At 37.5% G+C, this 26079-nt stretch overlaps 1 pseudogene; it reads right to left on the bottom strand.

Moving 5' to 3' along the window:
- Positions 1–15180: 15180 nt before the first annotated feature.
- LOC122747467 lies at positions 15181–21535 on the bottom strand (annotated as a pseudogene).
- Positions 21536–26079: the final 4544 nt, after the last annotated feature.

The following is a 26079-nucleotide window of genomic DNA, read 5'->3' as shown; positions in this document are numbered from 1 at the left end:
AAACGTCTTGATTCAGGTTAAACAAATCCATCCTGTGCTGAATGCATGCATAGGCTCTCTTCATAGCTGGCTCCCAAGAAACACACGTATTTAGGATATTAAGGGCAGGGGGCGGGTGTTAATCTTCTAACAGAGGTTCCTCTGTGGGAAGTGTTATAATGAGGAGATATCATTTATATGCAAGCCATGCGAGGCAGTGTAGGACAGCGGGAAGAACGGTGGCTTTGGAGTTAGAGGACCTGAGTTCAAATTCTACCTCTGAGCTTATTATCTAGATGCCCTTGGACAGCTTTCTAGAACTTAGTTTCTTTATCTGTAAAATGAGAGGGTTGGACAAAATGACCTCTGAAGTCCATTCTAGTTCTAGAGAATAAAAACAGTTAGCATTTATATAGTGCTAGTTGATCCTTTCAATAACCCTAAGAGGTAGGTGCTATTATTATCCCCATTTTACAGATGAAGAAACTGAAGTAGACAAGTTAAGTGACTTCCCCAGTGTCACAAAGCCAGGAGGTGTCTGAGACAGGATTTCATTTCAGGTCTTGGTGCTGCCAAGTCCAGTACTCTATCCATTGTACCACCTAGCTGCCTGGATGGTACATACTATGAACTGTGAAATTTGCCTGTGATGTTTTTTTTTTTAAAGAAACATTTTTTTATGTTATGGAACTGAAATTCCATTCTTATAGGGAACCCTTGGTGAATAAACTCCACTTATCAATACAGATAGGCAATTGCTCTCCAATTTAGGGAAACTGAGAAGGGTCATATAGCCACAATGTATTAGAGTCAGGACTTGAACCCAAGTCTTCCTGACTGTGAAATCAACTTTTTATTCACCTCCCCAGACTGCTTTTTGGGGGTACATTTTTTTAAACAAGGAAACAGAAACATCTGGTGTATTATGTTTTCAACTAAGGTGTCCTACTGAATCTGGTCAGTTTTATCATGGAGGAAAAAGAGTACTCTGGCTCCCAGAACCATCTGAAATGCAAGGCTATGGGATCCTTCTCCCCAAGAGGAGAGAATGAGGAAGTTTTTAAGGCAATTATGCCTAGAAGCAAAGGAGAGGCAAGATGGTCTCCTTGGGTTCCAGCCCCAAATTTTGTTTTCAGAGTTAAGTTTTTAATAATCACATGTTTACGAATCTCTTTGGTTTCTATCTACTGCTATATATACATATGCAGCAATGAATGGTTTGCCTAAGGAGGAGGTACAGTAGAAACCATATGCTAGAGAGAGAGAAAAATATGTAGGCACAGCCTTTTTTATTTATTTATTTATTTTTTTTAGGCACAGACTTTAGTGCAGCCCTCTAATCCTACAAATTTCTACAATGACATCTGTGCTGTGTTCCAAATTCAGCTTTTCTGTGATAGTCAGTGACTGAAGACAGTAGGCCATGTGAAACCTTGCTCAGTTAACAGCTTTGCAAAGGAGATTTTTCACCTCTCTCTTCCCTTCCTTCCTTCCTTCCTTCCTTCCTTCCTTCCTTCCTTCCTTCCTTCCTTCCTTCCTTCCTTCCTTCCTTCCTTCCTTCCTTCCTTCCTTCCTTCCTTCCTTCCTTCCTTCCTTCCTTCTTTCTCTTTCTTTCTTCCCCCTCCCTCCCTTCCTTCTTTCCTTTTTTTCTTCCTTTCTTTCATTGTTTTGAAATTAGGCCCCAGAGAGGAAATTGTCATTAAATTTGCCTACCCCCTAAGTCACTAAGTATTCCTCTACTTTAAAATAAACTTTTTCTGATGTCCAAAACTTGATTTTTCAGAGTAAAAAGATAGTTTTTGTCAGTGTTGTTAAAAAAAACCCCCAAAGACCAAAAAAAAAACCCTCCAAATCCAGTGCCAATGATTTTTTCATTTTGGTGAAATGCATGTGTTTGTATGACATATAAACTCACTTTTTCCTGCCTCCATGTCTTTGCATTAGTGGTCCCTTCATGCCTTGGCAATCTATGGCTCATGGTACCCATGCTTTGAGTTCATATAGACTAGGTCTGGTCTTTAGGGGTGTCCCTAAAAGATTAATCTATCTTTAGCTTATTATATCCCATCTGAGAGTTTATTCTAAGAAATCTGACTTGATATTTTATGTTTCCAGTTTCACAGATGTGGGTGATGGGGTCATTAGCTCTCATATAAGCACTCAAAGCAACAAGTACATTGCACAACCTATTTTTTTCACTTCACAAAGACTGCAAAGGTCTCTTATGAGCCAATTAAAAATAATGCAAAAACCACATGAAAGACTACAAATAATCCATAAACACTTAATATACTTCCCCTCCTCCTCTCAAGGGTCCTTCTTTTCCATAGGACCTTAAAGTTTTACAGACTCAATAACTTTCCATGGTTGAATTCTTCCTAGGAAGGAACTGCTGAACCCCTCTTTCACTGCACAGAGACTCTCTGGGGGCCTGGGCTTCCACAGAAAGAAACATATTTGAGAATACTAGGAAGCAATCCCTTTCCAATTGGAACCACATTACCTGAATAACGAATTGTAATACTGGAATGCCAAATCCTGACCCCTAGTATCTCCATATCATTGTTTTTGGTCCTATCTCACTGATTTGCCTAGCAGTTGGAGTGATGAGCACCATCCTTTTCTCTCTATAAAAGTCAGGCTACTCAGGAAATTGCCCTTATGTGGGTTCAAGGCAGAAAACCTGAACACTTACAATTGGGTTACTTTTGAGGCAATCATTAAGGTTGGCACTGCCCAAGAAATACCCATTATTTGGCTAGAAGTCTAGATTCTAGAATCATACTGTCTAGAAAATCACATTTATTAGCTGTGTGCCTGTGAGCAAGTAATTTAATCTCTACCTGCCTCAGTTTCCTCAACTGTAAAATGGGGATAATAATAGCATCTATCTCAAAGAGTTACTGTCTGGATCAAATGAGAGATTTGAAAAATGCATAGCACAGTGCCTGGCATATAATAAATGCTTAATAAATGATCGTTCCTTCCTCTGGTACCCCTTCTTCTAAATAGGAGCCAGGGAAAAGAGTCTCCAACCCCATATGCTGTACTTTCAGAATCTCTTAAAAAGACAGGAAGAGTGTCTGTCAAAAGGCCAATAGAAAACCCAAGTCTGAAGAATCCTTTTGTAGGTCAGAATAGACAAAAGGTAGCTCCTCCCAACAATCTGTCCTGTCAAGAATCTGAACCAATAAATTCTTCTTCTTTTTTTTTTTTTTTGGTGAGGCAATTGGGGTTAAGTGACTTGCCCAGGGTCACACAGCTAGTAAGTGTTAAGTGTCTGAGGCCAGATTTGAACTCAGGTACTCCTGAATCCAGGGCCGGTGCTTTATCCACTGTGCCACCTAGCTGCCCCCAATAAATTCTTCTTAAAGGCAGTTTCTGCTTGTGGAAGCCATTCTCTAGGAGGTGTCAACAAAGCAGCTCAAATCCAGCCAATTCACCTTTTGGGAGCAGTCCTAGTTATTAAGACTAAATTAGATAATATTAATCCTCAAAACAAGGTTGGGAATGGGCAAATTCATGCTCTCTAGAGAGGTTCAATCCGCAAGACCTGGGATTTCAAAGTCCTAAGGAAAAGCCCAGTAAGTTTTTCAAACTGGTTGGGGAGCTCTCTCCATTTTGATCAGCCTCTCTACCTATTGTAAAATATTTTTGACTTGACTAGGCCTAATTTTGGGGGGAACTAATCTGACTGGAGGACTAATCTGGGGACTTTTGACTATTTGGCTATCTGACTTCGTTAATTTAATGTGGGCCGTTTTTAAAGTTCCACCACACTGCTCCCAAACAGATAGACTAAAGATTAAGAAGCCTCTTAACTAAATAATCAAAGCAGTGTTTATTTATGAGATACTATTTCGAATTAGGAATACAGGGAAATAAAGTACAACCTGACTGCTTTCCTAGGGTCTCTTTCCACTCTGTCTCTTTCCCACCTGCTGAACTTCTTGAATACAATAAGGGCCTTAGCTGCCTCCGGCCTCAGGGCACGATACACTTTCCCTGGTCAGCTATTTTCTTCTAACTCCTCTTAATCTTCACTTTCTCCAACCTGTACCCTGTGCTGACCTGCTTCTGTGCTCTCAAGCCTCATGCCTCACAGGCTATCTTTCAGATAGCTCTGCTCAGGTCGGAGGGAGCTGGGGGCTTTTTTTCCCCCCAGCTGTCTGACCTGGCGTCTTGTACAGCCCACAGGGCTTTTTCGCTCGGCTGAAGCTGAGGAGGAGGGGGAGAGACCCTGAGGGCCTAAGGCTTTCCAATCTCAGCCTAAAGGTAGGGTCCCCAAATCAAAATAAATTTCCACACCACAGAATGCTCTCTTTACTTCTGCATCCTGGAATGTATAGTTTCCTTCAAGTCTTAGCTCATGGACTACCTTTTACACAAGTCTTTCCCCAGTACCCCCGAGTTGATACTGTTCTCTTCCTAACACAGCGTAGTACCTTGCACTTAATCAATGCTTGCTGAATCAAATAGAATTTCCCCCTCAATAATAAGCTATTCCAACTCACTAGGGAAATCATTAAATTCACATCTATTCCTGTCAATAAATATTGTAGGGTACAGGTCACTTCTTCATTGTTTAGTTTGGAAGATTAATAATTATTTTGGCTTTCCTTGTCAATGGGTCACTTGCTTATAGAATCATAACTTCCACTTTTAGAGCTTGGGGTGGTTCTGCCAAATGTAGTTGTGGAAGTCCTGATCCTTCATCATGGCTGGCCTACCTGTGATCATGGCTGGCCTTTCTCTGATCATGGCTCACTTTTTCTTGATCATGGTCGACCTATCCTTAAAGGTTCTGAGGCTCAAGCATTTATTTTTAGAATAGTGGAGTGAAGCTTCCAGTGTCAGAGGTAGTGAGTGATCAGAAAAGAAAAATAATGCAAAAGACACTAGGCAAGAGTAACCTTCTGACAAAGCCTTACAACATGAAAAACAAAGCAAAAAATATGGTAGTTTAAAAAAAATCTTTTAGTCTATGATAAAAGCAGCTGGAAGAAAATTATCAAGAGACTTTGATTTTATTCTCAGCTCTAACATTAACTTTCTGAATAACCTTGGACAGGGGGCAGCTAAGTGGCATAGTGGATAGAGCACCAGGCTTGGAAACAGGAAGACTGATCTTGAGTTCAAATCCAGCCTCAGACACTTACTAGCTGTGTGAGCCTGGGCAAGTTACTTAACCCTGTATGCCTCAGTTTCCTCATATGTAAAATGAGCTGGAAAGGGAAATGGCAAACCACTCCAGTATCTGCCAAGAAACCCCCAAATGAGGTCATGAAGAGTTGGACATGACTGAAATGACTGAACAACTTTGGACAAGTCACTTTATTCCTTTGGGATCATTTATATGTAGTACCTTTGAATGCTACCTATAGCTATGCAGAACCTGTTTGAATTTATATATTGTTGATTATAAAACTCTATTTTATCTCTAAATCTTCATCAGGCATAGTTACACACATAGAACAACATCACATTGTGGTAAGGTTAAGGGATTTGTTTTTCTTTCTCCCTACCTCCCACCAGCTAGTTGATGTAATCACAGAAAATAAGAGGCAGATAACAGAGGTAATTATGTGTTAATATATTAATGAACTACAAAGACATGTTAATACCCTATTATCTTTTCATAAAATAGGAAAACATTTCCCTTATTAAATTGGAAGGGGAGTTTGGGATTGGCTAGCAGAAGATTGGCTTTGGCCCTGGGGAGACCCTTAACCAGCTAAGCTTTCCAGTCATGGAGTTAGTCATTACAATTCAAGAGATGTAGGCATTTGAAGGAGGAGCTGCTTTGTGTACGTGACTCCTGTACCTCTACTAAGGGGCAACAGAGTGAGAGGAGTGTTTTTTTTTCCTACCCCCTCCCCATCATTCATGGATTTTTTCAGTGGAGCTACTTGCCCAATAGGAGGACTATAACCAGCAGGGAGTAGATATATTTTCTGTCTGTATACAGACACACAGATTTAGTTAAGATTTAAGGTATTAAGCAGATTCAAAGAGCTTGACCCTTAGCATAAGAGAAGAGATTCAGTCATGGATTCAAGAGAGAATTAAGTGACAATTGAAAGCTGACCTGAACCTATATTTAGGGTGGGAGAACAGCATGAGAATTCTAAAAGAAGAGAAAGGACATGGAGGCCTTGCAGTATGGGAAGTATGAGTTGCCCTGCCCATATGTCTTGCTTAACATGTGTGCTTTACTACAAGTGTACTCCAAGTTTGTTCTCACTATTCAACTTTGTGTATTTGTGGGAGAATCTACCTCAAGTTTATGGTGATGGTGGAGAATGTTTTGTATTCTTATATTTTAGTGATGCCTTGGCTTTATGCTAATAGTGTCTATTGGCTTATCGTTAAAAGTAAGCTAACTTGATGGGGACTCAAAGCTGTAGCTTTTGGAATGAGGACCCACAAACTATATGCCTGAACCTGAGGGTAGTAGGCTTCCTTTGCGGCATCCAAACTGCAAGAGTGCTGTTTTGGTGAGGGAGCCCCCAGAATGGTAGTACAATAACAACGTAAAATACACACACACACACAATTACAACAAAACACAACCCTAAGATTTGATATAGAAAGCGAAGTAGAAAAAAATAATTAAAATGAGGAATGAAGTACTCCCTTGCCCATTTCCAAAATTGCTCCTTCTATTACATGGCAGAAACAGAATAAAAATTACTTGTGGACAAGTGTCAAAAACCATTTTTGGAAGCAGCCCTCTCCTTGGCTTCTTGGTTTTAGAAAGCCCAGCAAACATAGTCTTCTTGGAGAAAAATTAGCAAAGGGAGTCCATCTTCTCAATAAAGCTGCAAACAGTCACTGAAATCCCAGGTAAGTCTTCGATGATTTCCCTTATCATGATCAATAATCAGAAATCAATAATCAGAAAACATACCAGAGCTCAAGGCGCAATGCCCATTTTCTTCTTCTCTGTCTTTTATCTATCAACAAATCTTCCCATATTCCTTCTCTAATGAGTCTATGCTTAGTCTCTCAAAAGGCATGCTTCAAATGTTTCTTCATTCAATAAATCTTGATGGAGGTAGCATCATCATCTACTATACTTTGCACAGACTCATGGAGGATGAAGTTCCTCTTACTGAACTAGATGGACTCTGAAACTTTTTTTTAGCAGTAACATCTTATGATTCTTTGGATCTCGCAGTTGCAGAAATCCAAATCTTTTTTCATTGATTCCATTTATGTTTCCCATTCTCTCCATATTTTAGGGCAGATACATTTAAAATAAACTTTAAAATGAAAATGTTTCATAATCATATGTTTAATGATTAATGAATGCATCTAACATTTGTTCTAGATTTAGTTCAGCATTCTAAAAGGATGGTGAAAAGGGAATAGTGTTATAAAGAGCATTCCGAACTTGGAGTTTTGCCTTATTTTTAGCAAAGGAGATAATTATTAATATACATAGGTCTATGAAATGCTGAGCCAGGAGTAAGGTAGGAGGTAACAGGGATGGGTGATAAATTCCACCCTGTTTATTGTATAATATCTTTGCTTATTTCAGTACTTTTAAAGACCCACCACTTCACTGGTATGGACACTCCTTCTGCAGGCCCAGATTACAGCCTCTCCGTGTCTTAGTAGGTAGTTTCATGAGTTGCCCTGGTGTGGGAGAATTAGCCTTAGGACTTGACACATGCAGGTTAAGCTAGTTTTTCCTTAAAAGGCACTGAAACTGTTCTGTAGATTTAATTGACTCAGGGGACTAATGCTCAGGCTGCTGATGTGGCTTGCTCATCTCCTGAATACAAAGATCCATGGAGATCTACCTAGCCCCTAACACTTGACCAGCACGGGTAGCACAAAGGCAGGGATACTCTACTCAGCTGAATCAACATGGTCCTTGCAGAATATCTTGCCCCTATCATGGCTAAATTAATCTCCTTGTTAACTGTTAGATCTACAAGTGTTTCATTGCATTCCAGTATCAAACCTGAACTACCAGGGGATCAGTTTGAGTCCGGCCTGCCTTGTAACACCTGGCCAGAAAAATTAAAAAAAAAAAAATCTCTTGGTAACTGAGCTCTCCCTCCATTGAGCCAGTCATGGTTTAAGATAGGCACATAATCTCCATCAGCCTATTCTAGAAACCCTTCTAGTTTGGGAGGGTCTGTCACACTTAGGCTTCTTTAGCATCATCTCCTGCTTATGATGTATAGGACTCAAGTGGAGGAGATATTTTTATCCCCATGAAACCAACCTAATATGAACATCTAGGGCAGCCTTGAAGGGGAGAAATTATAAAATAAACCAAAACAACCCCCTCCCTGCCCCTCCCCCCAGCATCCTGATGGGGTTGTTTTTGAAAGTAGGGATGGGTAGGGAAGGGTGAGAGTGTCTAAAGGATCCTCAGGACTTAGGGTCTTTTATAGAATAAGATAATAAATTGTAAAGCACATAGCATAATGCCTGGCACATAGTAATTTCTATATAAATGTGAACCATTATTATTACTGTTATTATTAGGGGTTTTTTGGAGGGTGGGTACAGGTGGTTGGTGGTTGGCTTTGGATACCTCTCTGAGTCACTGTCTGGCTAGGACAAGAGTAGATCAGGGGTTCAAAGCAAAGAGCCCCTAAGGCTTAGGGACAAATAATCACCCCAATTTGATACCCCATAGGGATGTCTTTGATTTCATCTCTCTCTACCTCAAGCCTCTCCTTGCAAAGAGGTGAAGCTAGTGAGCTTATGATGGTAATCTTGTGCCAGCTTTTTATTTATAATACATAGACAGCAGCTTTGTCCCCCTCTGGCAGTTTGGGCTGTATTTTATCTTCTAGGTAGCTAAACCAGATTGGAGCTTTCACACACAGGATTTTCCAGAGCTTTAAAAATCAGACAGAAGCTTTGGTGATAGCAGGAACTATAGCCTAGACAGAAAGTAGAAGGAGAATATTAAAAAGTACTAAATGTCCTCTATAAAGAACAAAACCAGAGAACAGGGAATAATGGTCTTGGAAGTGATACCTGGGAGAGAGAGTCATAACAGAATCTACCCCAGAATTATATTAGAAGTTTATAGAGCAAAACAGCTTGTTCAGACCATGAGGCTTGTCCAGACCCTTATAAATTAATGAGAACCTGAACTCCGTGCCAACATGAAATGCTGACATAGTGAGGCAGGAACTGCAATTCCAATCTTTTCATCTGTCTTGGAATGTGTTTGTTTCTAAAAAGTTAGAAACCCTTGAAAATGTTCACTTGCCTTCCTATGGTCATCAATCTCTTTTCCTTCCCTCTTTTGCCCCACTTTTATTTATTTCTCCATTCCTTAGAGGGGTTGGTTTAAAGCAAATGGAGAAATGTTAGCTTATCACGTACACTTTTTTTTAATAATATATTTTTTTTTGCAGGGCAATGGGGGTTAAGTGACTTGCCCAGGGTCACACAGCTAGTAAGTGTCAAGTGTCTGAGGCCAGAATTGAACTTAGGTCCTCCTGAATCCAGGGCCAGTGCTTTATCCACTGTGCCACCTAGCTGCCCCCTATCATGTACACTTTTAAAAAACATAGAGCAATAGCCCAGAATTATACCTTGGAGATCATTTAGGATCATAGGCTCATAGATTTTGAGCTGAAAAGGATCTTAGAATTCATCTACTTGAACCCCCTCATTCTAGAAAGGAGGAAACAGTTTCAGAGAAATGAAGAGCCTTGCTCAAGGGCACACATGTAGGAAGTAATAGAACTAAGATTTAAGTCTGGATCTTCCTTCCTTCCTTCCTTCCTTCCTTCCTTCCTTCCTTCCTTCCTTCCTTCCTTCCTTCCTTCCTTCCTTCCTCCCTCCCTCCCTCCCTCCCTCCCTCCCTCCCTCCCTTTCTTTCTTTCTTTCTTTCTTTCTTTCTTTCTTTCTTTCTTTCTTTCTTTCTTTCTTTCTTTCTTTCTTGTTTTTTTTGTGGGGCAATGAGGGTTAAGTGACTTGCCCAGGGTCACACAGCCAGTAACTGTCAAGTGTCTGAGGCCAAATTTGAACTTAGGTCCTCCTGAATCCAGGGCAGGTGCTTTATCCACTGCGCCACCTAACTGCCCCCTTAAGCCTGGATTTCTTGATTCCAAATCCTATGCTCTGTCCCCTATACCATGTTCTAGGTGCCAATTTGCTTCATTATTTATTGCTTTGTGACTCTGTTTGAGAACTACTTTAGTAAGAATGAGATTAATGAAGTAAAAAATTAATGAAATCTACTGATAATGGTGGTCGATCAAGAAATAGATGTTGTCTGAATGCTTTATCATTCTCTCTGTGTTTTGGAAATGATCATACTGTGGAAATAATTCCTTGAAAAATACAATGTTCCAAAAGTCTTGGTAGAGTTTTAAGTATTAGCGCTTAAATTTTGAGATAATCTATATGTTTATATATTTACTGTGTACAAAGCATCTTCCTAGGAATTGTGAGGGATACAGAGAGGAATAAGACATGGTTCTTGTTCTTAGGGAGCTTATCATCTAGAAAGAGAAATGGGCTATATACACAAACCAGTATGATATTATGCAGCGTATCATAAAATGCTATATATGGTTGGAGAGATCACTTCTGGATGGCAGTTCTTAGAAAGGAATCATTTGAGTGTCATCTTGGAGGATGGACATGGCATCTCATGCATTGTCAGAAAAAAGATCAGGAAGTTTTAGTGGATTGCAAGCTCAACAGTGTGATGTGGATATTGTTTGTACATTGTTTTCCAAGACGACCATTGACATCATAGGGTGATGTCTTGACTTGCACATGAACTGGAATTAAGTGAGGCAGAGCTGCACAAAGTCCTCGGCCTCACTCTCTCTTCCTGAGTCATCAAAATCCAGTGGCAAGACAAAAGATTTGACAACTGGTGGTGGCCCAGGATGCAGTAGATGACCTTTGATATCTTTGATGTCTGACCAAGCTATAAGCATTCTATAGTGAAAATTGCTGGAAAAACTGGAAAGCAGTTTGGCAGAACCTAGGTATAAACCGACATATCACATTGTATGACAAGATAAGGTCAAAATGGGTACATGATTTAGACATGAAGGATGACATCATAAGCAAATTAGGGGAACATGTAAAATTTTACCTGTAAGATCTATAGATAAGGGTAGAATTTATGATCAAACAAGAAATAGAGAACATTACAGGATGTAAAATGAATCATTTTAATTACATTAAATTAAAAAAAAGGTTTTGAACAAACAAAACCAAATATTGCCAAGATTAGAAGCAAGGGAGGAAACTGAGAAAATTTTTTGTTACAAATTTCTCTGATAGAGGCCACATTTTTTCAAATATATAGAGAATAGAGTCAAATTTATAACAATATGAGTCATTTTCCCACTGATTAATGGTCAAAGGATATGAGCAGGCAGTTTTCAGAAGAAGAAATCAAAGCTATGTATGGTTATATGAAAAAATGTTCTAAATTACTATTGATTAGAGAAATGCAAAATAAAACAACTCTGACGTACACAACTATCAGATTGGCTAATAGGACAGAAAAAGAAAATGACAGGTGTTGAAGGGGATGTGGAAAAATTGGGATACTAATACACTGTTTTTGGGATTTTCAACTCATCCAACAATTCTGGAGAAAAATTTTTAACCACACCCAAAGGGCTATCAAGTGGTGCATACCCTTTGATCCAGAAATACCACTAGTAGATCTGTAATCCCAAAGAGATCAAAGAAATAGGACCCATTTGTACAAAAATATTTATGGAGATCTTTTTGAAGTGGCAAAGAATTGGAAATTGAAGGGATGGCCATCAACTGGGGAATGGCTGAACAAGTTGTGTTTATATGATTCTTTTGGAATACTATTGTGCTATAAGAAATTATGAGCAAGATGCTTTTAGAAAAACCTGGGAAGACTTATATGAACTGATGCAAAATGAAATGAGTAGAACTAGGAGAACATTGTACACAGTAATAGCAATATTGTATGATGATCAACTGTGAATGCCTTAGCTATTCTGAGCAATACAATGATCCAAGACAATTCTGAGGGACTTATACAAAATGTTAATTACCTCCAGAGAGAGAACTGATCCAGTCTGAATGCAGATCAAAGCATAATTGTTTCACTTTATTTTTCTTGTTTTTTTTTAATATGGAGATGTGTTTTGCATGATTTAACATGTTTAATTGATATTACATTTCTTGCCTTCACAATGGGTGGGAAGGAGAGAATTTGGAAATGAAAAGAAAAAATAATGTTAAATTAATAATAAATTTGAAAAAAAAAGAATGTTATTGACAAGCTGGAGATCACCTAGAAGAGGGCAATCAGCAGAGTTATGCTGGTAAATGTTTAACAAGTGGCTCTTCAGAAAAAAAATGGGCAAGTTTAATCTGAATTATTAATCTTTTCTCCATCTCTTTCTTAAGTCTAGACAATCAACAAAACAATAGATAAAGATTTGATTTGTAGTGTTTGTAGATTTCTAAGTTGTGAATATTTATTAAAATGTAACTATCAGCTCTTGAAAACTGATTCTGAGCTAGCTCCAATTTTACAGTTGAGAAAACTGAGGTAGGCAGAGGTTGGCTTGCCCAGTGTCACACAACTAATAAGCATCTGAGGCTGGATTTGAACTTCCTGACTTCAGGCCCAACATTCTCTTTATTGCACCACCTTGTTGACTCAGCTGAGCCAAAATAATATGAACTATGAATGGATTAAATCAGTTTAGTCAAGGGGATGAGGGATTATAGGGTGCTAATAACAGCATCATTAAAATGGTTTACCATTTCAGGTTTGGGAAGGAGGCGAATGAATCTTTGCGAGAACTGCTATTGGGAGATTAGGGACCTATGGACCTAGAGGTGGCCAGAAGACAAAGAATAGACTTGGTAGGCATGAAGAAGAGGGACAGATAATGTAGTTGCAAGATCTAGGACATCTTTCATCCTTTCTGTTCCCCGGGTCCCCAACACCTGATCACTTGCCAAGTCCTGTGAATTACATCTCCACAATATCTCTTGAAGTAATTCTCCTCCTCTCCATTCATGATTCATTCAACTTCATTCATTCCCTTTATCCAACAAGCATATATTTAGCTCCTACTATGTAGAGCATTGGTGTTAAAGTCAAATAGAAACAGATCCCTGAAGGCCACATATTGATTCAGAAAATCACAATTTAACATTATGTTGTATTTTATTTTTATTTATTTTGTTCAACAATTCTCAACATTTTAATTTGGTTCAAGCAGCACTCAGAAGTTTTGCTGGGAGGCTGATACTCCTGATATAGAGTGCTGTGATAGGATATGAGGGTGATTGAATAATCAAACAAACAGTAGTTTAGATAAGACATAGTCCTTTCCCTCATGGAATTTATAAGCAGGAACGAGAAACAAACACAAATAGTAACAATATATAATATTATAGGTGTAATTCATGTCCCGGGATTGTAACTCTGAGTTTCTATGGATTAGTTTCAGTTTTGGGAGACTATTTGTTTGGCATCCCCAAACATGATTATCCTCAGAAATGTGAAGATTTGGCTTGTCTATAGGCTGCCATGACAAAAGGAAAAGGGCTAGCAGCCTTGATGCAAGCACTCAAGCTGACAAAAGGATATCAAATATAGGACAGCCTGCCAAAAAGTGCAGATGACTTACACTTGAACCCACAAACAGCAGCTAGTTGGCACAGTGGATAGAGCATCTATCCTGGAGTCAGGAAGAACTATATTCATATTTAACCTCAGATACTTATTAGCTATTTCACCTTAGGAAATAGTCACTCAACCTGTTTTTGCCTCAGTTTCCTTATCTATAAAATGGGGATAATAAATATCATCTACCTCTCTGGGTTGACAAAATGAGATGACAATTAAAAAGCATTTAACACAGTGTCTGGCACATAGTAAGTGCTATATAAATGTTAGCTCTCTCTCTCTCTCTCTCTCTCTCTCTCTCTCTCTCTATATATATATATATATATATATTTATTTCTTTATTCCTTGCTCTGGTTAGTTCTACCTTCCTCAAGGACTCAAGGCTTCTAGTACTATTCCCACTCCCATAAAGAGAGCACATTTGGGATCAATAGAAAATTACTCAGCATATTTCACAGAACGAATAAGAGAAAAATTCCATATTTATTACTCAATATTATTTCTTAGTTTTCTCTGGTTACATTTCTCATTTGGTTCAAGAGGTCTTCTGATGGGTTAGAGAGGTTTTCTTTGTAAACTCCCCTTCTTGACCTTTCAGTGTTTTACCATAACCTCCGTCTGCTGCTACTTCTGGGGCCATATGACTACAGGCTTCTTTTGAGGTAACCTGATGAATCCATGTGTGTCTTATCATTTTTTCTTTATATGACCTCCCACTGTTGTTCTCTCTTTCTATTCTTCTTTCTAAAAACCAAATCTAAAGGTGTAGGTAGCCCTGATGTATGAAATAGCCAGGAATCAATCATCTTCAATTGTCATGGCAATTCATACCTTAATAAATAGTTAACTTTATACTAAGATTTCTTCTCTCTCATTTTTTCCACTTTTATTTTGAATTTTACTTTTCCCTCAATTACATATAATAATAATTTAAACATCTATTTTCCTTTCTTGTTAATGAGACATACCAATGCTATAGTGAAGTTCTTAACTTTGGAAGAGCTACTATATTATAAAATGAGACACGATCAATACCAAAACTAAATTGTAATTAGCAAGAGGTAATGAAGGATTTTAAACTTGTGGAGTGAGATAACATTAGCGCCAGAGCAGTTAAGTCCTTTCCATTGAAGACAAAGGGGACCCAGGACAAGGTCAAGACGGATACGGCAAGTGCAATAGTAAGTGGCATGTGAGATTTAAGAGTGAACAAAGTGAAATTTGAGTTGGGTAACAACTTTTTATAGTCCCAGTTTGTCATTTATAAAAATGAAGATAATGATATTGCAACCATATAGTATTATTGTGAGAAAAAGTGCTTTACAAAATTTGAAGAACTTGAAAATCTGAATTATTTTTGTTGGAAATGTTTGTGGAATTGAACTGAACTGGAATTAATGAGACTCTGGCCAGAGAGGGGAAACCAGGCTTTCCTTTTAATATAAACATCAGCAGTTTCTAAGAATAACCTCCACATGTGTTAGCAACATTTCTGGAAAATCAAGTTCTGATGGTTTGTGCACAATATTATTCTTGTCCTTCATTCTGCATCTTTCCACAACTTATTCTTTGTCTTGTTTCTCCTCTGGCTTTGTGACACCATTTCTAATGCAATAGTGATGATGTACCTGCCAACAGTTTACAATGCTACTGTGAATGGGTATGACAGAAGGTGAATGGCTGAAGCTCCCTAGGAGGGAGAAGATTGTCAGGGCAGCATAAATTAAGTCCAAGAGAAGTCTCTTGTGGCAGTTCAGATGGCCAATAGCCAGGTCTCTAACTCCATTGTTACTCTTAAACAAGCACATGCTTCTTCCTTTGAAAGCTCAGGGAAGTAATTCATGTGGAACTAGATATATTAGCAGAGCTTCAAATTAAAATCAGACTTAGACCTTATTTACCCTCCTAACATCTAAGAAATTTTCTAGCTTTCTAGACTTGAAGACCTGTTATTCCCATGCTTCAGTTACCTCATAGGAATGACTTTTTGTCTGATTTGAGAAAAAAGTTCTACATAGTTTCAATTATAATATAAATTGAGGATTTTTCAGATTGAAATTCACTCACATAGATTTTTCTGGGACTTTGGAAAGTCTATAAAAGAGAATCTTCCAGGTTACATGATCAACAAAATGGTAGACTTGATACTTTTCCTTACTCTCTGCTTAATTTCAAAATCATCTGTAAAGAAGAGTTATGTGCCAGATGTAGAGCAAGGACAAATAAAGAGAAAACCCTGATAAGGTAAAAATCCTTATTGTAATTTTCAAAGCACTAATTCAATATGCCTCCCCCATCAGCTTCCACTAATGGAGAAGACCCTACAAACTGGTACAAACCAACCAGGCCTAAGACTAACATTGGAATTTCCTCCTGCTACAGATTTTCTAGCACATCTTAATCCCAGTTCTCCCCCCCACAGCAAACGACCGGGACTAATTCCGCCTAGCCATATGGGAGTTTCTTCTGTATAGGGTGCAGTTAGGTTTGATGCCAGCAAAGCTACAAATACTTGGAACACCCTTAGCTCCTTCCAACAACTTTGCAAAAAGTATCAGACACTAATTTAGCTCAACCAGAGAATTACAGAATGATAGCCAAGGGAGGAATAGGGGGCAAACCTGAGTAGCTATATTGGGCCTGAAGGAAGGGGGCCTAGTACCTATAAGATCAGTACTATACCTCCAGGACCAAAATAAAGGATCAGTGCTGGTGATATCTAAATTCCTCATCATGAGAGGAAGCTCAGGAAGTTCTTCAGTCCAGCCCTGGGTTGTATGGGTGTGGATCAGCAAAAAGGGGAGAAGTCAAAATCAGTGACAAGGGAATAAAAGGGAAAAAAAGCCTGAAAAACCAGATTTCAAAAGGGAGAATACCCAGCAAAAAGCCATAGAATAAGCATAGATCATTAAAAGTAGAAAGAAGGATGAGCACTAAATCCTCAGAGAGTTACAAAGCTTTCTTAATAAATATTATAAGAAAAAAGAAAGTGAACCACTGAGGAAAAACAACAACAACAACAACATATTCTATGGAACCTCAAGAACATGGAGCAAGAATAAAAATTCTGGAATGGTTTGAAAGAAAAATTGAATATATAAGTGAAGTAAAGAAATTAGAAATTAATATGTTTGTATATATTAATAGTTTGCAATGTAGGGATAAAAATTCATTTAACAGACCAGAAAAAATTTGGATCTGTGGAGAAAAATAGATGAATTAGATGAATATAAAAATACTGAGGTGAAGAAAAACGTGCAGAGAAGAAGCAGAAGGCAAGAGCGCTAAAAGAACAAAGCTCCTTACAAGCCAAACCATTGATGTTAACACAAGATGCACAGAAACAGCTTAGAAATCCTAAGTCTCCCCCCAAAATATGACAAGAAATAATCAAACAAAAATGACTGAAACATCAGAATAAAGGAAATAAATAAAACAATAAAACTGCCTGGAACTTCTGAATGCAGAAAAGAAAATGTCATTTTAAACAACCCACTAAACTCCAGAAAAATAAATGCTTCAAACTTAAAGACAGTGATTAAATTTAACATTTTCAATGGTGAACAACAGATTCTGTTAAATTACCAAGAGAAAAACCTTCAAATAAAGGAAAGGAAATTTAAATTGTACTAAATTTCCCACCCACTAGAACTACAAAATGAAATAGAATGGTATTTTCCAAGAAGCAAAGGCACTCACCTCCAAAAGAACATACCCTGAAAACCTAAGCTTAATCAACAACAAAAATGATTTATTTTTTAAAACAATGGTGAGATATCTGAGACATTCCTGCAGGAAACCAATATTTGATTTGAAAACAATTTGTACAACAGAAAAAACAGGAAAGGTGAATCAGTATAATTACCAAGGAAATAACAAGTAATGAAATAAGTCATCCCATTCTTTAAAAAATATTAATCTTTTCTTTTTCCCCACTTACATATAAAAATAATTTTCAATATTCATTTAAAATCTTTTGAATTCCAAATTCTCTTTTTCCTTTTCTTCTTCTCCCCCTTCATTGAGAAGGCAATCAATCTTATATATGTTATGCTTGTGCAGTCATGTAAAACATATTTCCATATTAGTCATGTTGTGAAAGAAAACACAGCCCCCCCCAAAAAAAAAACCCAAGAAAAAAGAAGTTTAAAAAAGTATGCTTTGGGGGGCAGCTAGGTGGTGCAGTGGATAAAGCACTGGCCCTGGATTCAGGAGTACTTGAGTTCAAATCCGGCCTCAGACATTTGACACTTACTAGCTGTGTGACCCTGGGCAAGTCACTTAACCCCCATTGCCCCATCAAAAAAAAAAGTATGCTTTGGTATACATTTAAACTCCATTAGTTCTTTCTCTAGAGATGGAAAATATCCCATTCATAAAGGTTAATTTTTTAAAAATTGTTAGAGAAAAACTAATTTGTGAGGTTAAAGAATATAGGACTCTTTAAGGCATTAAAATGCACATTTGTGGACATAGAACATGAATCAGAAAATAAAATTTCAGAATATACAGGAATGGAAGTGAGTTAATGAAGAGAGCAAAGCAAATATATATATTTAGAAAAAGGCACAGAAAAGAATTTGGAGAAGTGTGTGCATGTGTGTATTTGTGTAATTTGGAAGTTATTGAGAGGGTGAAAAAAAGCAGAAAAAGAGGGAAAGAAATAAACAACTAAATTAGATGAAAGAAGGAAAAAGAAGTAAGTAATTAAAGTGAAACCTCCAAACTAGGGAAAAGGCAGATGAAGTTAAACTGGGAAAGAGAGCTTGTGAGTATAAGGTTGTCTGAAAGTAGTTTCTCAAAAAAGGTAATATTTAATTCAAAATATTGACATAAATGGAAAGGATTGTTTTTTTGGAAAAGCAAACACAAATGAAAAAAAAACATAAACTCAATTTTTAACTTTAAATGTCAATGGATTTATGAAACCATAGCACTAAGACCTCATGTTAATTTTCTTAACTAATATTTTGACAGTATTTCACTATAAAGGTCTTTTAGATTCATCGGAATGAAAAAAAATCTTTCTATAGAATTTCACCTTTTTTCCTTGAAAAGTATAAAATTCATGAAGATATTGGTTAGTCAAGGACATTTTCAATTAGCTCAAGAAACTCTGACATTGATTAAATAAACACAAAGTACTGTGGTTTTCTGCTCAAAGACTAAACAATCCAGTTAAACAAAAAGGAATGGCAGAATGAATAAGGAAACAAAACTCTAAATCTGTTGCTTTCAAGAGACACATCTAAAAAGCAAATAAATAAATAAGACAAAGATGAGAGTCTGGAACAAAATTCAAGCATGAAGCATCTCCAAAAAAAAAAAAAAAAGTTGAAATTACAACCATGCTATCAGAGGAAACAAAAAGAAATCATAATAACGAGAGATAATCAAGGAAATTACATTATGCTTAAATGAACAAAAAATAACATTTAAACATGTACCAAATGTCATCAATCAAATTTCACACACACGCACACACACATATGCACACACACAAGATTAACTGAGATAGCAACACAATAATGGCAGGCAACTTTAATGTTCCTTTCTCAGAGCTGAACAAATTTGAGAAAACAAAAAGCATCTAGGCTTCTTTTTTTTTAAAATCAAATTAACCAATAGTTCATCTATTTTATAGTCCCCTCCCCCATAAAACCCATTCCTAGTTTTATTAATTCAATAGTTTTCTTAGTGTCTTTTTTATTAATATATCTTTTGGTTTTCAGAATTTCCAATTTGGTGTTTAATTTGGGGATGTTTAATTAGTTCTTTTTCTAGTTTTTAAAAAAAATTTGTAAACCCAGTTCCTTGATCTGTTCTTTATTTTATTAATGTAAGTATTTAGAGGTATAAAATTTCCTCTAAGTACTGCTTTGGCTGTATATATGTTTAGTGCATTTATGTTTAGTATTGATATTTATTCATTGTCTATGGTACATTTTAACAAAATGTAGTTTCCTTGCTAATTTCTTTTAATCAGGTCTATTTTTGCTTTTGCTTTGTCTGAGAATCAAGATTGTTACCTCTGCTTTTTTTTTAACCCCAGCTAAAGCATAACACATTCTGCTCCAGTCCTTTATTTTTACTCTTTGTGTCTGTTTTACATGTGTTTCTTGTAAACATAAACTTTAATATGTTATCTCCATGTTTTCAGCCTGTTTAATGAAATTATTGATTGCTTTTATCATTTGTTCTTTGACCCACTCATTCTTTAGGATTACACAATTTAGTTTTCAATTTACTGAATATAATTTTATTGCATTATAGTCTGAAAAGGATGTATTTAATATTTCTACAGATTTTGTTATGAGGTTTGTATGCCCAACATAGGGTCAATTTTTGTGAAGGTGCCATCTGCTGTTGATAAAAAGGTATATTCCTTTCTATCCCCATTCAATTTATCCCGAGGTCTATCATACCTAACTTTTCAAAAATTCCATTGACCTCCATAACTTATTTCTTGTTTATTTTATGGTTAAATTTATCTAGTTCTGAGAGGGGAAAGTTGAGGTCCCCCATTAATATAGTTGGAGTATCTATTTCCTCCTGTAATTCATTTAACTCTTTTTTTTGGGGGGGGGTAAATGCGCTTTATTTTAGACAACCTACATGACATGTTTTTAAAAACAATGCCTCCACTCCAAATAAATTAAGGTCAAAAACAAATTAATAAAGCTCAAGATGACATCAGTCAGGGGCAGCTAGGTGGCACAGTAGATAAAGCACTGGCCCTGTATCAGGAGGACCTGAGTTCAAATCCGACCTCAGATACTTGACCCTTACTAGCTATATGACCTTGGGCAAGTCACTTATAACCCTCATTGCCCAGAAAAAAAAAAAAAGATGACATCAGTCCAAGTTTGTCCAAGTCCTGGTGTTGTGTAGATGACAAAAAGCAGCAGCCATTTATGATGACAGGTGATTCAAAGTAATCAGCTGAATTTGTTAACATTTCTCCATTTCTTTTTTTTTTTTTTTTTAGTGAGGCAATTGGGGTTAAGTGACTTGCCCAGGGTCACACAGCTAGTAAGTGTTAAGTGTCTGAGGCTGGATTTGAACCCAGGTACTCCTGACTCCAGGAGTACCTGGTGCTCTATCCACTGCGCCACCTAGCCGCCCCGATTTCTCCATTTCTAAACCATCGTTAAAGAAAATCATATATGGTGTCTGTCACACCATCTTCACCGAAGTCCAAGAGAGCCCCTATGCCATTTGTATTCATGGTTTTGCCTATGACAACTGATAGGGTTTTTTTTGTTTTGTTGTTGTTGTTGTGTTTTGTTTTTGTTTTTGTTTTTTAGTGAGGCAATTGGGGTTAAGTGACTTTTCCAGGGTCACACAGCTAGTAAGTGTTAAGTGTCTGAGGCTAGATTTGAACTCAGGTACTCCTGATTCCAAGGCCGGTGCTCTATCCACTGCGTTACCTAGCTGCCCCGAACTGATAGTTTTTAAAATTAGCAAGGATGTGTTTGATTTGTTCTGCAGCTCCCATCATAAAAGGTTTTACTCTATCTGGCTTGTGTTCTTCAAGTCTTCCTTAGATTGATTTCATGTAGTATTTGATGTACTTTTTGTAGGATTCTTTTTTGAAACTAGTTTCTTGCAGATGATGTTTTATTACTGTGACAACTCCAGTGGTTACAGTGGCATCTGTTCCTTCACTCTCAGGTCCTTCAGCAGAGGCATTTCCACCAATGAGTGAATCTTCAATGGTACCCTCTATCCTACTGACCATTTTCCTCTATACCTCCAGGCACAGACCATTTGCAGTCTCCCGGATCTTGTAAATGTTGGAGAACATCTTATCATGGCTGATGAAGTCCTGGTAGTTATTCATGGTGGCTGACGGAGGGGGGGGGGGGTGGCGCTAGTGCTGCTGGGGGCCCGGAGCTTGGTGTGACCATGATGCAGCTGGAGTGACACTTGGGCAGGGAAGGGAGAGTGGGCAGAAAAGGCCTCATTTAACATTTTCTTAAATAATTTGAACACTTTGCCATTTGGTACATATATGTTTAGTATTGATATTCATTCATTGTCCATGGTACCTTTTAACAAAATGTAGTTTCCCTGCTAATCTCTTTTAATCATGTCTATTTTTGCTTTTGCTTTGTCTGAGAATCAAGATTGTTACCTCTGCTTTTTTTTTTAACCCCGGCTAAAACATAACACATTCTGCTCCAGTCCTCTTTGTGTCTGTTTCACATGTGTTTCTTGTAAACAACATATTGTTGGATTCTGGTTTTAATCCATTCTGCTATCTGCTTCTGTTTTATGGGTGAGTTAATCCCCTTCACATTCACAGTTATGACGACTAACTGTGTATTTCCATCCATCCATCCTGTTTTTCCCTTGTTTATCCTTCTCTATTTCTTTTTACCCTGTCTCTCCTCAAAAGTTTGTTTTGCTTCTGACCACTGTTTCCCTTAATCCACTCTTCCTTCTATCAGCCCCTCTCCCTGAAGAGTGGTTATTAAAGTTACTTGTGACTACTTTCCAATGCCTCTTCAGCATGATGGAGGAGTCCAAGCACTTGCTCCCTTCTCTCCTTCTATATGGAGAGAAAAGAAGAGAGGGGGAAAAAGTCATTCTGAGTTAATTTCCTGGTTATCCAGGGGAGTGGAAGGAAAAAGAGATTATAGTTAGATAAAAAAAGATTATAAAAGATTATATGGAACAATGAATAATCCTAATATTCTTTTTAAAGTAATACCTCATTTACCTGGCACTGGCATGTAATAAAATGCTCTAGATAAGTGAATTTTGCAGATAAACTGAAGCTTAATACTTTAAGCAGTGACATTAAAATTTTTTAAAAAGTTATTTTTATGGAAATTTAGCAAATGTATTATGCACTCCCATGACTTTACAAAGAGTCAAACTAATGTAATTTAATCTTTTCTCAGTGACTCAGGATCATTATTACAAATATAGATTTAGGCTTTGAAGGGATCTTAGAGGTTTATTTAATCAAATCAAAGCCTAGGGAAGTTAGTGTCTTGCCCAAGGCAGTCCACAGGTACTAAATGACAAAGCTGGATTTGAATCCATTTCCTCTCCCTCAAATCCCAAACTCTTCCTTCTTCCTCTCACTTTCTTAATTCTTCCCTCAGGCCATTGAAGTCCTTAAGGTTTGTTTTTTACTGAATCCCTCCAGATCTTTGTTCTATTGTAGTTGTTATTTCTGTTGTCTCTTCTCTATTGTTCCTTTTGGATAATATTGGTGAATCTGTTTCCCTCCATTTCAGTTCCAACCAACATAGAAGCCTCTGTTTTCATGCCTCTTGAGCAATTCTTTTAATCTGGGGTAGAACACTAGGGGAATTCAGATAAGTGAGGAGTATGTATAACGTTAAATCTGAGTTCTGGGGGAGTTCCTTATAGTTATTTAATCTAACCTTAACTGAACCTTCTCTTTTCAAGCTCCCCACTCTATCTCCTTCCACTTCCATTCATTCTTCTCAGTAAATAAAACAGATTCCTCAGCATCTCATATTCCTTTCTTCCCCTTTTAAGTAATTTCCTAGTCCTTTCATCTTTATTTATTAAAATTCTTCCTTTCATTCTAATTCCAACTGTGATGCCATCTTCTCCAGTTTCCCCTGATCATTTCAATCAATGCAATCATTCCCTGATTTCATTCTCTATATTCTGAAATTTCCTGAGCTATTTGCCTGGACTTCTTTGGACTTAGGACTTTTTATGTTGTTTATAGTTTTTTTTATTGTAAAGGTTCTTGAGGGTCGAGTTTGTCATTTTTTTTGTCTTTGAAAATAATATTTTATATACAAAACAGGTGATTAATAAGTGTTTATTGAATTAAATTAAAATACAATATGATTTGGGTCTGAGAAGTGATAAGGTATGATAGATTTGTGAAAACGATTTTAATTGGGTTTTAATTATTTTCCTATTTATTCTGTTATTTTTACATATCTTCAAAGAATGAGGTTGTGAAGAAATTTGACAAAAGGATAAGTGGAGCCTTATTTTGGAATGCAGTATGACATATTCACTTATTTGGAGACATACATATTTGGACAAACATGCCCATACAAAAACTGAGATATTCATACATTGTGACCCTCAATTCTCAGTTTCTAATCTCTCCTGACTTGGTCTTTCAACAATATAGCTTAGCTGGGCACCAAAGAAAAGAAGCCTTTTGATCACTTTTGGTAGTCAAAAAGTACTACAAGTATCTTAATATTATGGTAGGAATAAAATAAATAACATATGGGTAGGAGAAGAGAACTCTGAGACCAATGCTAATGGTAGTTAATATAATAGAAACTAATAATTTTTCCAAGCAACTATGGAATATGGTTCCAAAGGTTTGTCATGCCAGGGTGAGAGTGGGGATCAGCTCCCACTCACTATAAAATGTTGCCATGGCATGCGTCTCAAATAGCCTCTGACAACCGAAGCCCAACTCCTAGCCTTCTCATGGCGGAACTGTTTCTACTAACAGGAGAAGGGGCGAAGGCGAGTCATTGGCGCCTTAAAACCAGTCGATTCAGGTAGGTGGGGCTTATTAGCCTTGGCAGGCAACCTGCCTAGGGGAAGGAACCCTGATTTTAAACCTCCGCTGCCTTGTGGCTATACCCATATATGGGAAAGGCTTCCAGAGTTAACCCGAGGAAAAATCAGTAGTCGGAGTCCCTTAGGCAGTTGGATGTTGGACATCACATCCCTCTGGCAACTTCTGCGGTGGCACTGGTGCCAAACTGTATTGGCTCTGCCTCTCCTTTGGATCCACCAGTGTCACGGAGAGGGAAAACCTGCTGCAAGGGCAACAGCTTGTTTTCCATATTGATCTGCCCAGGCCAGCGCCCTGGAGAGGACACTCCAACTACTCCTCATGGGGTAGATACAACACGGGATGCGGCAGTTACGGGTTATAAGTCATGCAAGAGCTGCGGCTCCCATATCGGACTGCACAGTCACACTGTGGCCTGTGGCTCTTCAAGGTGCTGATCCATGGTGGTCTGTGACTGGTGGAGGCCTACTATGGAACAGCCACAACTATTAAGCCTGCCAGTGGCTTGAATGGTTTTGAGGAGGAGATGGACGGGCTTAGATTGGAATTTTTAAAAATCCTTTTTGAGTTTGATGGTAGAAATCCAGTAAACCAAAAAGGAAAAAAGTTTAGCTTATATCTGCCATAACAATCATGAATGAACTTGTGCTCTAATAACATTTTACAGAGAATATAAAATATTTAAGAGCTGAACATAATTATATATGTGGTGGCTGCAGTAACAATAAGGATATTAGGAAGAAAGGTGAACTGTTTAGGAATAGTCCTAAGGATAGTCATTAAATACTGCTAGTATAGAATTGGCTTGAAAAAACTACTGAAGAGTTGTGGAAAGACATTGGAAAAGTTGGTTTGTATAGTAGAAAACTGGAAGGCTAAATCACCTGATAAAAGGCAACTAAAATGAAACATATAGGATGGATACTAGAAAACAAAAATATAACAGAAAATTTTGATACCTTTAATAACTTGCATTTATATAGTGCTTTAAGGTTTGCAGAATACTTTACAAATACAGTCTCACTTTATTCTCAAAACAGCCCAGAGAGGTAGGTACTATTATTATCCTAATTTTACTGTTGAGGTCACACAAATAAATATCTGAGATTGGATTTGTTGTTGTTGTTTTGGTTTGCGTGTGTGTGTGTTGGGGTTTTTTTTTGGGGGGGGTGGAGCAATGAGGGTTAAGAGACTTGCCCAAGGTCACATAGCTAGTAAGTATCAAGTCTCCGAGGTTGGATTTGAACTAGGGTCCTTCTGAATCCAGGGCCAGTGTTTTATCCACTGTACCACCTAGCTGCCCCCTAAGATTGGATTTGAACTCAAATCTTCCTTACTCTAGCACTCTACCTCCCCAAAAGAGTCAAAACAGTAAAATAAACAATTCAACATCAATCAAAAATTATACTTGTGGCTCAAGAAAGAAAGAAATGGGAAGAGAGAAAGAAAACATAGAAAGAGCTTAATTCCATTAGTTTCATAGCAAAGTTCTCTCTGTTCACAGTTGAGTTAGGTATAAATGTTTTAAATATCTAGCAACCTCTCTCTTTTCTTATTTTCTTCTCTCTTCATGAGAATTCCCCTGCTCCCCCATTCCTTTTGAGCTTCTTGTTGCAGAGAGGCATAGAAAATTGAGGTATTAAAATTTCTGATCTGAATTATAGCACAGCAAAATTTATGGGACCAGTCCATAGAGTTTGAGCAACTCTAATATTCCTATATAGGAAAGGCTTCCTGGAAACAATAGGTTAGAGAGCTGAAAGTCAACATAGACTCCTAATAAACTCAGCCAAGTGAGAAGTAGCCCTTTTCTTTTCTTGAGAAGGCTGCCCTTTTCCTGGATGAATGACTAATTCTAGAGACTCTTTCCCTCCCTTCGTGAAGTCTTCAGGTGAAATCCTTTTGTTTCAATCACTGT

Source organism: Dromiciops gliroides, chromosome 3, assembly GCF_019393635.1.
Source record: "Dromiciops gliroides isolate mDroGli1 chromosome 3, mDroGli1.pri, whole genome shotgun sequence".
NCBI lineage: Eukaryota > Metazoa > Chordata > Mammalia > Microbiotheria > Microbiotheriidae > Dromiciops > Dromiciops gliroides.
This window is presented reverse-complemented; position numbering and strand designations above follow the sequence as displayed.